Here is a 15,759-nt window from a genome sequence, read left to right on the forward strand (position 1 = left end):
CCAGACCGGAACCTCTAGAAAGAGGAAGGAATACAGGATTCCTACTAAAATCACAGATTTCCTCATCTTCCCTCAGGGAGATAAAATCCAAGATGGCGGTCGTGGTGCTGCACAGCACACAGAGGATTCCTACACTGACCTGCCTGATGCTGAAGAATCCTCCATTTAAGCCCTGCACAACTCCTCGGGCTCCCAGCTACCCTCAGGCCCCTCATCCACCTCCAACAGCCCTGCAAAAGCAAGGATGCGCCTGGATACAGCAGATCAGTCACAGGAGGTAAAGCCTGCATTAGAAAATCTCCTCATACATCCTTCTGCAGCCTCCCCCATAGCGGCCTTCCCTACCACAAATCAGCCTGTCATAGACACTATGCTGAAAGAAATGCTAATGTCCCTTCACAGCTCCCTCCAGTCTGACATTTCCCCAATGTTTGCAGCATTTAAAATAGAAATGCTGCACACAGGGCAGAAAGTGGGGATTATTGAAAAGCAGATGAGCGTCATGACAGAAACAGTTAATAAATGAGAATAATTGGAAAAAAAAAAGGGGGGGGGGTGTACATATATACTTGCATATGTAGCATACTATAGAGGATACTTACTTAGAGGTGGTTCTATGTGAGGAATAATTATTCTGAATTCTTAAGACCTTAAGGTATGTAAAAAACATGTAAAACAAAATGTATGTTATGAGACTAAAAGACTAAAAACTACATTTATAATTATGATAGAAAGAGATCGATCGATCTATCTATCTATCTATCTATCTATCTATCTATCTATCTATCTATCTATCTATCTATCTATCTATCTATCTATCTATCTATATATAAAACATAACCCTTTCACGCCTAAGCCTATTTCTGACATTTGGTGTTTACAAGTTAAAATCCGTAATTTTTGCTAGAAAATTACTTAGAACCCCCAAACATTATATATATTTTTTTTTAGCAGAGAATAAAATGGCGATTATTGTAATATTTTATACCACACAGTATTTGTGCAGCGGTGTTTAAAACACAACTTTTTGGGAAAAGGGACACTTTCATGAATTAAAAAAAAAATGAAATAGTAAAGTTAGCCCAATTTTTTTGTATAATGTGAAAGATGATGTTACGCCGAGTAAATAGATACCAAACATGTCACTCTTTATAATTGCATGCACTCGTGGAATGGCGACAAACTACGGTACCTAATAATCTCCATAGGCGACGCTTTCAATTTTTTTTACGGTTACCAGGTTAGAGTTACAGAGGAGGTCTAGTGCTAGAATTATTGCTCTTGCTCTTACGATCACGGCGATACCTCACATGTGTGATTTGAACACCATTTACATATGCAGGCGCGACTTCCGTATGCGTTTTCTTTGCTGCGCGAGCTCGTGGGGACGGGAGTTCTTTAAAAATAGTTTTTTTTTTTTATTTATTTTATTAATTTTATATTATTAAATTGTGTTTAAAAAAAAAACAAAAAAAGATCACTTTTATTGCTGTCACAAGGAATGTAAACATCCCTTGTGACAGTAATAGGTGGTGACAGGTACTCTTTATGGAGGGATCGGGGGTCTAAAAGACCTCCAATCCCTCCTTTGCACTTCAAAGTAGAATAAGGTATATTTTTTTAAAGCCAGTGCCATTGGCAGCCGAGTAAACAGGAAGTGACGTTGTGACGTGTCTCTAGCCGCCGGAAGTGGCGGATCGTGGATCGGGTCTCGCGGTGGGATGGGAGGCCCGGTCAGAGCGGCAGGAGGCGGCAGGAGGGGGGATGTCCCCTCCCGCTCCTCCGAGATAACAATCGAGTGGCTTTTAGCCGTATCGGTTGTTATCCCTGGAAAGCCGATCGCCCGCTCTAAAAAACGGTAACGGGATGAGGCCGCATATCTGCTCGGAGGGCAGGGGATATTATAATTATATATATATATATATATATATATATACATATACACACACACACACGCACCAGCGTGCATACCCTGTATATGTATAAAAGCGTCTAGATGCAGTTCCCCTGTGGAAGATACGTAATACCCCTCGTATCGACAAGCGTTGGGGAAGGGGACCATCTTGTATTCGGTCGACTTATTGAACCTATTTTGGAGTGGCGCCCTGAAGTGCCATGATAGTGTGAGTACCCTGAGTGGGATTTTACTGTGTTTTATAAATAAAAGTGTTTACATACTGCACCATGAAGCCCTCTCTCTATTGATATACCGAGGTAAAAGTGGCACTCCTTTGATGTACAGTGACTTAAGATCAACCCAGGATCCCGGATGCACTACTGAACCCTTTAGTGGTTCAAAAAGCGTGTTTTGACCAAGCCTAGCAGCAAGGTCACACGACCTAAGGTGAGCAGCTATCACCTAGGGGGGAGCACCTGTGTGGACACAGCACCTTACCTCTGGCATTTCACTGAATCGCATGGATTTTTGAAGCACTTATGGACTATTTTGAATATTGCACAATACACTGCAGCACTTTATAGTTTACATTTTTAATATATTTCACTGGTATATATATTTTTCATCTTGTATATATATATATATTTATATATAAAAAAAAATTTGCGATTTTTTCAAAGGACTTTTGATCATATTCTCTTATATATATTATTGTAGCTACTGAGTTGTTCACGTATTTGCACATTATCACTTTAATAGCAATATTGCATGGATTGCACATTTTAGCACTTTATGCTATATGTTTCTTTTATAGCGCAGCGTATTTATATCGTTTATTTTGATCTTTTGCATGATTTATGAGGCATGTGTAATGCTAGCAGCTAATTTAATATAAAAGCATTGGTTTTGGAGACCCTTATGGTTGGGTAGTTAGTGGTGGCTCACAGGACGCTATACTATAATGCTCTATAGTATGCTACACACGCATGTATACATATGTATATGTGTACCCCCCGTTTTTTCTTTATTTTCCCAATTGTTCTCATTTATTGACACCTCAGTGATCAGATTGATATTATGTTTTGTATGATTTTTATTCCTTTGATTTGCTTTTTTATTGTCCCATTCTCTTGAGAAGAGGAGAATAAGGGGGGATATGATCAACATGTTAACTGAAATTGGGATCTGCTTGCTGTCTCTGTGTGTATGTCTTGGTATGTGGCCTTCTCTATCTGTTGCCCTGTGTGCACAACCATGACATTGTTATTTGTTGCTCTGGACTGTCTTACCTAAGTTTTATGTGTTGATCTTATCTTGGCCTCTGGCCTTTTGCTTTTCTGACTTTAGAAGCAAAAAGTCCACTTTGATTGTTAGGCATTCTTATAGTCACTCATGATTAATTAATGAACTTCAACCCCACCCTTATAACAGTATAAATTTGAGCATCCTTAAGGGGTGAGCACATTGCTCGGGGAGCACATTGCAATGGCTTCTATCTCTAAGTGATTCTTTCTACAAGTGATATGCACTTCAATCTCTGCACTCCAGCGATTGCACGAAGCAAACAAATACAGCAATCTGCACTGGAAAGCAGTTAACAGACTGCAGGTGACCCTGTCTTTCTAATAAGCTCTCCTTCCGCCCTGTAACATGCACTCTCTACCACTGCTTCTGACACTCCTGTACTCTCTCCTCAAACTCTCTCACCTTCACCCCCCCTCTCCACCTGCCTGCTTATACATATCACCCTGCCTTCTGTCTTCTCCCTACTACTGCTCCTACCAACTCTTGCTCATTCTACATCCATACACTGATAAAACCTCCAGTACTCTGAGACATGCCCCTTCACACAAATCACAATCCCACATTACCTCCCTCACCCTCCTGCTTCTCCTAATCTCTGGTGACATATCCCCAAACCCTGGGCCACCATCATCTGTCTTTGCCCAACGCTCCCATCCCCCTACACCCTCTGGCAGAAGCCGCAACCCACAGAACTTGGTCTCTATTCCTCTTTCCAAAACCAGCCCCCCCTTTTCATGTGCCCTGTGGAATGCACGTTCTGTCTGCAACAAACTCACCGCCCTTCACGACCTCTTTATCACAAATTCCTTTAACCTACTTGCCATTACTGAAACCTGGCTTCATGAATCGGATACTATTTCTCCTGCTTCCCTCTCCCATGGGGGCCTTCTCTGGACTCACTCCCCCAGACCAAGTGGACGGAAGGGAGGTGAAGTGGGAATCCTTCTAGCCCCATGCAGCACCTATCAGGTACTTCACCCACCTCCCTCTCTGACACGCTCCTCTTTTGAGGCACATTGCATTCGTCTATTCTCTCCCATTTCTCTAAGAATTGCTGTCATCTACCGGCCCCCTGGACCAGTATCAGCCTTTCTTGATGACTTTTCTGCCTAGCTACCCTACTTTCTCTCTGCTGAAATCCCCACAATCATTCTTGGGGACTTCAACATCCCTGATAACACTAACACTACTATTACTTCTAAACTTCTCAGTCTAACCTCATCGCTTGACCTGAAGCAATGGATACAGGCTCCTACCCACTCCAACAGCAACACCCTTGACCTTGCCTTCTCCTATCTGTGCACTCCGTGCAACCTTTCCAACAATCCACTCCCACTCTCTGATCACCACCTTATTAGTTTTGCTCTCTCCCTGTCTTCCACCTCTTCTCCCTCCAACCGCCTAACAGTTACACGTAGAAACCTTCGCCACCTCAACCCTTCTCTTCTCTACTCTGCTACTGATCACCTCTTTGACAAAATCTCACCTCTGTCCTGCCCCAACCAAGCTACTTTCATCTACAACAGCTCACTGTCTTCCTCCCTAGACAAGCTTGCCCCCCTCACTACACGCAGAATTAGGCCCCGACTGCTACAACCCTGGCAAACAGATGACACCAGAAGTCTCAGAAAACATAGCCGCGCTCTCAAGCGATGTGGCATAAGACTAAGACCCAGGAAGACTTCACACAATATAAATCTGCCCTCCTAAAATACTACTCCTGCCTTCACACTGCCAAACAGACCTACTTTATCACACTCATTAACACCTTCTCATCCAGTCCACGTCAACTCTTCTCTACCTTCAACACTCTACTCTGTCCTCCACTGCCTCCACCCACGAACTCACTCACTGCCCAGGAGATTGCCAATCACTTCAAAACTAAGATTGATACAATTCATGAGGAGATCACCAATGCGCAAAAACCTCCCCCATGCAACACCCCACGTCCACAGATACAATCATTACTTCCCTCATTCAACCCTGCTACTATTACTGAGGTTGCTAAACTTTTATCTAGCACCCATCTAACCACTTGCCCCCTGGATCCTGTTCCTGACCCTCTGACTCGATTCTACACTCTCTAACTCACATTTTCAACCTCTCCCTCTCTTGTGGCATCTTCCCAAACTCTCTAAAACATGCGCTAGTCATCCCCATACTAAAAAAGCCCTCACTGGATCCCACCAATCTCAACAACTTACGTCCCATCTCCTTACTCTCCTTCTCCTCCAAACTTCTTGAAAGACTGGTCTACAACCGACTAAGCGACCATCTGACCATGAATAAACTTCTTGATCCCCTTCAGTTCGGTTTTCGCCCTCAACACTCCACGGAAACTGCTCTCCTTAAACTCTCAAATGACCTACTAATGGCTAAAGCCAATGGACACTATTCTGTACTACTTCTCCTGGATCTCTCTGCTGCCTTTGACACAGTGGACCACCCCCTCCTCCTCAATAAACTCCACTCCTTTGGTCTCTGTGACTGTACTCTTCGCTGGTTCTCATCCTACCTATCCCACCGCTCCTTCAGTGTCACTTACAACTCTACTTCCTCCTCTCCTCTTCCTTTTTCTGTTGGGGTCCCCCAAGGTTCTGTTCTTGGACCTCTCCTTTTCTCAATCTACACCACCTCCTTGGGTCAGTTGATTGCCTCCCACGGCTTTAAATATCATCTCTACGCTGATGACACCCAAATCTATCTCTCCACCCCCCAGCTCTCTCCATCTGTCTCCTCACGCATTACCAACTTACTAGCAGACATATCAGCCTGGATGTCACATCACTTCCTCAAACTCAACCTATCCAAAACCGAGCTCATGATATTTCCTCCCTCAGGTGCCACTTCCCCTGATTTCCCTGTCAATATCAACAGCTCAACTATCAACCCATCTCCCCACGCCAAGGTCCTAGGTGTAATCCTGGACTCTGAACTAACCTTTCGACCCCACATTCTATCACTATTCAAAGCTTGCCCCCTCAATCTCAGCAACATCTCCAAGATACGACCCTTCCTAACCAATGTCACCACAAAGCTTCTAATCCACTCCCTGGTCATCTCCCGCCTCGACTACTGCAACTCCCTCCTCATTGGTTTACCTCTAAATAGGCTATCACCACTTCAGTCCGTCATGAACGCTGCCAGGCTCATCCACCACACAAACTGCTCAGCGTCTGCTACACCCCTCTGCCAATCCCTCCATTGGCTGCCACTCAGTCACCGAATTAAATTCAAGATACTAACTATAACTTACAAAGCCATCCACAACCTGGCCCCCAGCTACATCTCTAACCTAGTCACAAAATACCAACCTAATCATTCTCTTCGCTCCTCCCAAGACCTCCTGCTCTCAAACTCCCTTGTCACCTCATCCCATGCTCGCCTTCAGGACTTCTCCAGAGCCTCCCCCATCCTCTGGAATGCTCTACCCCAATCCGTCCGATTTTCTCCTACTTTATCCACTTGCAGACGATCCCTGAAAACTCATCTCTTCAGAGAAGTCTATCTGGCCCCCACCTAACAACTGTACATTTATCTTCTCAATCAGCACATCACCCACAGTTATTACCTCTTGTATCTCTTGACCTTCCCTCTTAGATTGTAAGCTCTAAGGAGCAGGGCCCTCTAATTCCTACTGTATCAAAGTGTATTGTATTTGTACTGTCTACCCTCAAGTTGTAAAGCGCTACGTAAACTGTTGGTGCTATATAAATACTGTATAATAATAATAATAATAATAATAATAACAACATGTTCAAATATATAAGGGGTCCATATAGCGATCTTGGTGTTGAGTTATTCTCTTTACGGTCAACCCAGGGGACACAGGGGCACTCTTTACGTCTAGAGGAAAAGAGATTTCATCTCCAAATACGCAAAGGTTTCTTCACAGTAAGAGCTGTGAAAATGTGGAATAGACTCCTGCCAGAGGTGGTTCTGGCCAGCTCAGCAGATTGCTTTAAGAAAAGCCTGGATACTTTCCTAAATGTACATAATATAACTGGGTACTAACATTTATTGGTAAAGTTGATCCAGGGAAAATCCGATTGCCTCTTGGGGGATCAGGAAGGAATTTTTTCCCCTGCTGTAGCAAATTGGAGCATGCTCTGCTGGGGTTTTTTGCCTTCCTCTGGATCAACTGAGGGTATACAATTGGGTATATTGGATTGTACGATATTTTTTATTTTATTTATTTATTGTTTTTAAGGTTGAACTGGATGGACTTGTGTCTTTTTTCAACCTAACTATGTAACTATGTAACTATGACAAGGTGGGCACTGCATGGCACAGCACATGAAATGGTGGACACTGCAAATTACATAGTGGGCACTGCAAGGCACAGCACATTAAATGGCAGGCACTGCACATTACATGGCGGGCACTGCATGGTGGACATTGCACATGACATGGTGGGCATTGCATGGCACAGCACATGACATGGTGGGCACTGCATGGCACAGCACATGACATGGTCATAAACAGCACATACCAGGCCACTTGCCCTTAACATGGGGAAGGTGCTTTGGGGTCCCCCCCAAAGCACCTTTTCCCCATGTTGATGGGGACAAGGGCCTCTTCCCCACAACCCTGGCCCGGGGGTTATGGGGGTCTGCGGACAGGGGGCTTATCGGAATCTGGAAGCCCCCTTTAACAAGGGGGCCCCCAGATTCCACCCTCCATGTGAATAGGGTATGGGGTCCCTTATTTGGTTCAGATTGTATCAAGCGTGTGTGGCAGCAACCAGGTGAGGAGTACAAAGACCAGTGTGTCTTGCCTACAGTCAAGCATTGTGGTGGGAGTGTCATGGCCTGGGGCTGCCGGCACTGGGGAGCTACCGTTCCTTGAGGTGAACCAACATTTACTGTGACATACTGAAGCAGAGCATGATCCCCTCCCTTCGGAGACTGGGCTGCAGGGCAGTATTCCAACATGATAATGACCCCAAACACACCTCCAAGACGACCACTGCCTTGCTAAAGAAGCTGAGGGTAAAGGTGATGGACTGGCCAAGCATGTCTCCAGATCTAAACCCTATTGAGCATCTGTGGGGCATCCTCAAATGGAAGGTGAAGGACCGCAATGTCTCTAAGATCCACCAGCTCTGTGATGTCGTCATGGAGGAGTGGAAGAGGACTTCAGTGGCAACCTGTGAAGCTCTGGTGAACTCCATGCCCAAGATGGTTAAGGCAGTGCTGGAAAATAATGGTGGCCACACACAATATTGACACTTTGGGCCCAATTTGGACATTTTCACTTAGGGGCGTACGCACTTTTGTTGCCAGCGGTTTAGACATTAATGGCTGTGTGTTGAGTTATTTTGAGGGGACAGAAAATTTGCACTGTTATACAAGCTGTAAATTCACTACGTTACATTGTAGCAAAGTGTAATTTCTTCAGTGTTGTCACATGAAAAGATATAATATAATATATTTACAAAAATGTCAGGGGTGTACTCACTTTTGTGAGAGTGTGTGTGTGTGTGTGTGTGTGTGTGTGTGTGTGTGTGTGTGTGTATGTATATACCATGGTGTGAGCACTCCCGACAACAATCCACCAAATCACTTTGCTGCCAGACCCCCATCTATCACCTGAGACAATGAGCAGTCATTTGCGTTGTTTTGTTGCGTTTATTGCAGGATACAACTTAGTTGGGGTAAAGGAGAATATGGGATGCCCATAGCACTTATTGAATTGTCATCACATTTGTAGAACATTTAGCAGCTTTAGCCCTGAAAATGATGCACTTCTAACATTCACAGTCTGTTCTCCTGCATATCTCCGCTGCAAACTATTACTTTCCTTCTTTCTCTGCACTGACTCCTGCAGAGTATCACTATCTCAAACTCCTCTTGTACAAATCCTTTGCTGCAAAACTGTTAGACTCCTGTATCATCACTTCCAGTAGGACAAAAAGGGATCACTCTGAATAACCCCAGTTTGCTGGCTGTACCTTGTTACTGTAATAAAGTCTATTGAATGGTGTTGCTTCAGCAAATCAATAAGCCAGAGGCATACAGTACCTCTCCCTGGCGGCTCAGTGAGTTTGGTAGCTACACAGTCTCTTGGATGATATTACCAGAGTGCTTTACCAGGCCAGAGATACTCGGTACCTCTCCCCGACAGCCTAATAAGCGGGCTACTGTTCCCAGCCAGTCCATAACTGCAAACGCTGCGTTCCCCGGCCACAGCATTCTGCACTACTCTCAACAATTCTCCTGTGGCTTCTTCCACACTGACCTTCTCCAAAGTGCAAGTCCTGTGTTCCCCGGTCACAGCAGCTTGACACCAACTCCATGGTGAAGATCTTTATCCAGGAATAAGCAGCTCCTCCATCCCTTCTCCGCGCTTGGTGTGCCCCCCACGTGGGGATGCCCTGTGGCAGCTACCTACAACTCCATTCTCCTTTTTCTTACACTGTCAGAACCCCTTAGCAGCATGTGACCCCAGCTTATATGGGAGGCCTGCCCCCTGCCAATACCGAATGGTATCTGGTCAGAGCTCCTCACATGAGCTGCCTGGCACTCAAATCTCAGGTCCAACCTCTGTTCCAGAACAATCTTCCTGAAAGCAGGGCAGGTGCCTCTGAGTCAGAGCACAGGTGATCACACCCACTACTACACTAAACACTCCCACTCTCAAATCAAAACAAACAGGACTAACCTAAAGCACAGGCCTGTCTAAATTTGCCTACACTGATATCATAGACCCAGAAAAAATCCTATTCTAACACCTACCTAAAAGGTAGAGGATGCTACATACACACACACATTATATATATATATATATGAATCAGAGGGCCCTGCTCGCTAGAGCTTACAATCTAGGAGGGAGGGTCAATTGATACAAAAGGTAACAGCCGTGGGGCATGAGCTGATGGAGAAAGTAAAAACGTGTATAAGTTAGAAGCAGGATAAGCTTCTTTAAAGAGAAGGGTTTTCAGGGATCGTCTAAAGATGGATAGATTAGGGGGACAGTCGGACAGATTAGGGTAGGGAGTTCCAAAGGATGGGAGAAGCTCTGGAGAAATCCTGTAGGCAAGCATGGGAGGAGGTGACAAGGGAGCTAGAGAGCAGGAGGTCTTGGGTGGACCGAAGAGAGCGGCTTGGTTGGTATTTTGAGACTAGGTTAGTGATGTAGCGGGAGGTAGAGTTGTGGACGGCTTTGTAAATTATTGTTAGTACTTTGAATTTTATTCGTTGGGTGAGTGGAAGCCAGTGCAGAGATTGGCAGAGAGGAGTTGAGGACACTGAATGGTTGGTAAGGTGGAGGAGTCTTGCAGCAGCATTCATTATGGACTGAAGGGGGCATAGTGTATATAAAGGTAATCCAATAAGGAGTGAGTTGCAGTAGTCGAGGCGAAAAATGACCAGGAAGTGAATTAGAAGCTTGGTGGTGTCATTGGTTAAAAATGGGCGTATTTTAGAGATGCTGTGGAGGCTAAGGTGGCATGATTTGGACAGGGATTGGATGTGGGCCTGAAAGGACAGTTCAGAGTCTAGGGATACCCCTAGCACCCTGGCATGTGGGGACTGTCACGGACATGGCCAGAGCGGAGGCTGTTGGAGAGGACTGTGTGCAAGCCTGTTGCCCACCGATTATGGGCCCTAGCATTTGAGGTGAATGAGAAATCCAGTCTGAACTGTATTAATCGGACTCAGTCATGTATATATTGTATGGGGACTCCTTACTGTATATTTGTGTCCCTGAAGAGGGAGGGGGGATTCCTCCAGCAGCCCCCTGCTGATAAGACTGATTCATTCTGCTGGGACACATCCTGTGAGGAGATGCTGGTGTTATCAACATGTGTTTATGTTAATTGAGAGAGCTGATCACATTAGCCACCAGCACTGGCTAATAGACGAATGGTCTAGGCTGAGGAGGGGGGAGATTGTTGTTTGTATTGTTAATTGTATTAATGTGTGAAGCTCGGTGCCCACAAGACTGTCATCTGGTCTGGGTACATTTTGTAGTAAATTAGGTCATGTTAATTAAGTTAGCTTTGAGTCATCCCTGCTGTATAAAGGTCTGTGAGATCTCAAAATAAAGACAGTTCTGATGTACTCCAAGACTGGTGTTGTCTAGTTCTTGGGGTTCCTATAGCCAGATCCATTGGACTCGTGTTCCAGAACTTAGGAAGCGGTATATGACGGAAGCACTCAAGCGGAGTGTGGGGCGTTCCGTGACAGGGACGGACTGATAGTTGTGCCATTGGTCTTGACAGAAAAGTCAGGGAAAGGGGCATGGGGGGGGGGAGGAAATTGTATGAGCTTGGTTTTAGATAGATTCAGTTTGAGGAAGTGGTGTGACATCCAGGCTGATATGTCTGTTAGTAAATCCATAATGTGTGAGGAGACTGAAGGGGTGAGCTGAGGGGTAGAGAGATTTGGGTGTCATCTGCATAAAAATGGTACTGGAAGCCATGGGAGGCTATCAGCTGACCCAGGGAGGATGTGTAGATAGAGAATAGTAGAGGTCCAAGGACAGAACCTTGGGGAACCCCAACGGTAAGAGGTGTTGGAAAGGAGGAAGTAGAGTTGTAAGTGACACTGAAGGTGCGCTGAGATTGGTAAGATTCAAACCATTAGGAGCACAGCAATAGATACCAAGCAAATTGAGTTTTTTGAGGAGGAGGGGGTGATCAAGTGTATCAAAGGCAGCGGAGAGGTCCAAGAGTAATAGGGCGTACACACGGTCGGACTTTGTTCGGACATTCCGACAACGAAATCCTAGGATTTTTTCCGACGGATGTTGGCTCAAACTTGTTTTGCCTACACACGGTCGCACAAAGTTGTCGGAATTTCCGATCGCCAACCACGCGGTCACGTACACCACGTACGACGAGACTAGAAAAGGCCGGTTCAGAACCAAGCGCGGCACCCTTTGGGCTCCTTTTGCTAATCTCGTGTTAGTAAAAGTTTTGTGAGAGACGATTCGCGCTTTTTCAGACTCGTGGCTTTCAGATCGTTTTCTGCCGTTCAGTTTGTGCTTGTGGGTTTGTATCTGCTCTTCAGTGCGTGCAGCAAGTTCCGCGTGACTTTAGGTAGTCGTATTCTTGTTCATTCGTTACTGTTTTTCAGGTCGCTCTTCACAGGCCTTGCTGTTCTTCATTGCGTTCTGTTACTTCGTTCTGAGCAGCCGACCGTTCTCTAGCCATGTTTCGTATGCATACTCCTCGTAGAGTTCGTGCTGTGCGGGGGCTTGGTGTTGGGGTCCTGACCTTGACACAAGTCCAGTCCATGAACAGGGTGGGGAGGAGTTCATGGACCAAGAATTGGTTGCTTCAGCATGACCAGTTCTCTCATATGCCTTTGCTCCGTGAGATCCGTGAGAATAATCCCGATGATTTCAGGAACTTTCTCAGGATGATGGACCCCGTGTTTCACCGTCTGTTGGCTTCGCTGACCCCCTATATCAGCAGGCAGGATACCTGCATGAGGCAAGCCATCACTCCGGAGCAGAGGTTGGTCGCTACCTTGCGGTATTTGGCCACAGGGAGAAGTCTGCAGGACTTGAAGTTCTCGACAGGCATCTCCCCCCAGGCTCTGGGTATCATCATCCCAGAGACCTGTTCTGCCATCATACAGGTCCTGCAGAAGGAGTATATGAAGGTAAGATTTTTATCCTTTAATATCACATTTTATTGTATTGAATGTTTGATAATATCTTGTATTTCTTTCCTCATTCCCTAATTACCATGATTGGAATATGCTGTGAATGTCCCCTTTGTTCTCATGCATGCTGGATTTTATGTAATTATTATTTTAGGTCCTTCATACATATTTGCCCTTCACTAACCTCCCCAGCATGGTGTCTCCTGCCCTATATTCACCTCATATAGTCACTTAACAATATATTTTATCAGCTCCCTAGTAGTGCTTTACCCCAAACACCCCCTAAAATGTTTGGAAATGTTATTTTTTCTTTAAATTCAGGCAGAGTGCCAGAGGCTTTTTTTGTGGTGTCCCCAAATAATTTTTAGTAACCCTTCCTCCCCCAACTGCTAAGTCAGCTGATCCCAATTCTCTATCTATCCTCAATCATCTATCTGCTGACTTTGCCAAACCCATACACACTATACCCACCTCTTTACTGGTCAGATTTATGGATGAATTACCCAAAGCATGTAGTGCAAGGGCCTGCCTGTATACTTTCCAATGGTACTGTTTAAAGTTTTTGTATCCTATTATTATCTTGACAGGTAATAGCAGAATGTCCAAATGTCCTCAAATGTGTACAGTGTGTATTTATATCTTTGTATTCAGACACTTACCTGTCCAGTGGGCTGCCAATAGTGTAACTAAGGAGGGGCTGTTCCAAGTAATCCCCATTATTTAGGCATTCATCTCTCAATGAAGTGAAGAGGGTTACCTGTCCAAGATTTACACACACCCCCTATAATGTTAGAAATGGCCCATGAGAGGGGGGGAGGGGGAATATGATAGGTGTACCTTATACTTTGGTGTTGTTAAATTCCCCTTAATAAATGCTATCTGGAGGTTGCCCCATAATGTTTGTGTCTAATCTGCTTGCCATGTTTCAGAGTAAAAATAGTAATGTTTATTGTTTTTTTCCTCAACAGTTTCCTTCCACGCCACAGGAATGGCAGACTGTGGCCTCCCACTTTGCCGAGCAGTGGGACTTTCCTAACTGCGGAGGGGCAGTTGATGGGAAACACGTCCACATCGTCCCACCACCCAACTCGGGGTCGTACTATTATAATTACAAGGGGTTCAATAGTATAGTGATGTTGGCGGTGGTGTCGGCTAATTACGACTTCTTGTATGTGGACGTGGGGAAGAATGGCCGGATGTCCGATGGTGGAGTCATCGCCCAGACGGAGTTCTACAGGCGTCTCCAGAATGGCAGCTTGGACTTACCAGCTCCAGAGGACAATGTGGAAGGACACCCATTCGTGTTAGTTGCTGATGAAGCGTTTGCGCTGGGGGACCACCTGATGCGGCCATTCCCAATGAGGACGCTCACCCCGGAACAGAGGGTTTTTAATTACCGGCTGGCCAGAGCCCGAAGAGTGGTGGAGAACACATTTGGAATCCTGGCCAGCCGGTTCCGCCTATTTATGACACCCATCCATATGGCGGAGTATAAACTGAACCATATAATACTTGCGTGCTGTGTTCTCCATAACTTTTTAAGGAAACATTCGGCCAACTATGCTGGCTCAGTTGGGCCTGAGGACGGAACGATACATCAAACCACACTGACGGCGCTTGAAAGCGGCCGTCCTGGCTTGCCCTCCCTGAGTGCCCGTGATGTCCGGTTACGATACCAGGAGTTCTTTGCGGGTAGGGGGGCCATCAATATGCCAGACAATCTGTGAAGCCTTTTTATAATAAAAAAAAATAAATAAATCTTTGTGGACATTTACTGCTTGTGTTTGTTTTAGCTGACCCTGACAGAAATGTTTGGAGTGCAGAAAATGGCGTGATTGTGTAACCTCATACAAAGCACTGTTGGCTGTTATTTACTAAATGCAAAAACACATTTCACTACAAGTGCACTTGCAACTGCACTGAAACTGCACTTGTGGTGCAAAGTGGATTTGCCCTTAGGAAATAACCCCCATTTTCTCATCAAACAACAATTACATCACCTCAAAAGTGTTGTAGCGTTGAGACAATAATCCACACATTCTTGATTAACAATCTTTTTATTACCTGCACAATCACATGTGCATTTACCAAAGGTTTTTCACACAAACCAACATGTTTGTTGTATACCAATTTTTGTGGTGGCATTATCCAAAATCAAAATATCCATTTTATAGAAAACAGGCCTGTGTAAAACCAACAAGAAAGACACAAATCTTGAACTTACAAAGTTCACATTTGGTAGAACTTGAAGGCAATATCAGACATGAGTATTTAGGAACTGTGTTTGATATTGCGTTCAGATGGGGGGAAATCACCCCTGCCCAATGTCAACATGTGCTACCTGCCATCACGGGGGATCAAGGGATGTGTTTTGGGGGAGCAAGCCCTTCCTCACCGCTACTTTATTATTGAGGAAGGGGTTGCACCCCCAACACGCGTCCATTGATCTCCCTTGATGGCAGATAGCACATGTTGGCACACTGTGTGCATCCTCCAAATTTGGCTTTGGGAAAAATCACAACAACATTTAGCACATTGTAGCACACAAAAGAAGAAAGTGATTTGGAGGGGTTTTAAACTCGCCCCAAAACATCAATGATGTTTTTATATTTTGAAATAACATCATTGATGTTTTGCTTGATGATTTCCAATTGTAAATTACACCCCATGATCTCCCTGATCAGGATCTGGGCACTTTCGGATGTGAAAGGATCTTCATCCACAACCTCATGATCACCTAAAAAGAGAGGAACCCCAAAATAAATTTGGTTTCAAAAAAATGCCGCCATCCATCTCTTATCTGAGCCTGTTGTTGCAGACACTCACCTGTTGTGGTGACTAGTTCCGCCACGTCTTCTTCCTCCTGCTCAGCTTGTGTTGGGGGGATTTCCCCTTCTTCCAGAGGGGGGGGGCTCTGGTCTCCCCAGATGAGGGGTGTCCTCC

This window comes from Aquarana catesbeiana, linkage group LG11 (assembly GCF_042186555.1).
Source record: "Aquarana catesbeiana isolate 2022-GZ linkage group LG11, ASM4218655v1, whole genome shotgun sequence".
NCBI lineage: Eukaryota > Metazoa > Chordata > Amphibia > Anura > Ranidae > Aquarana > Aquarana catesbeiana.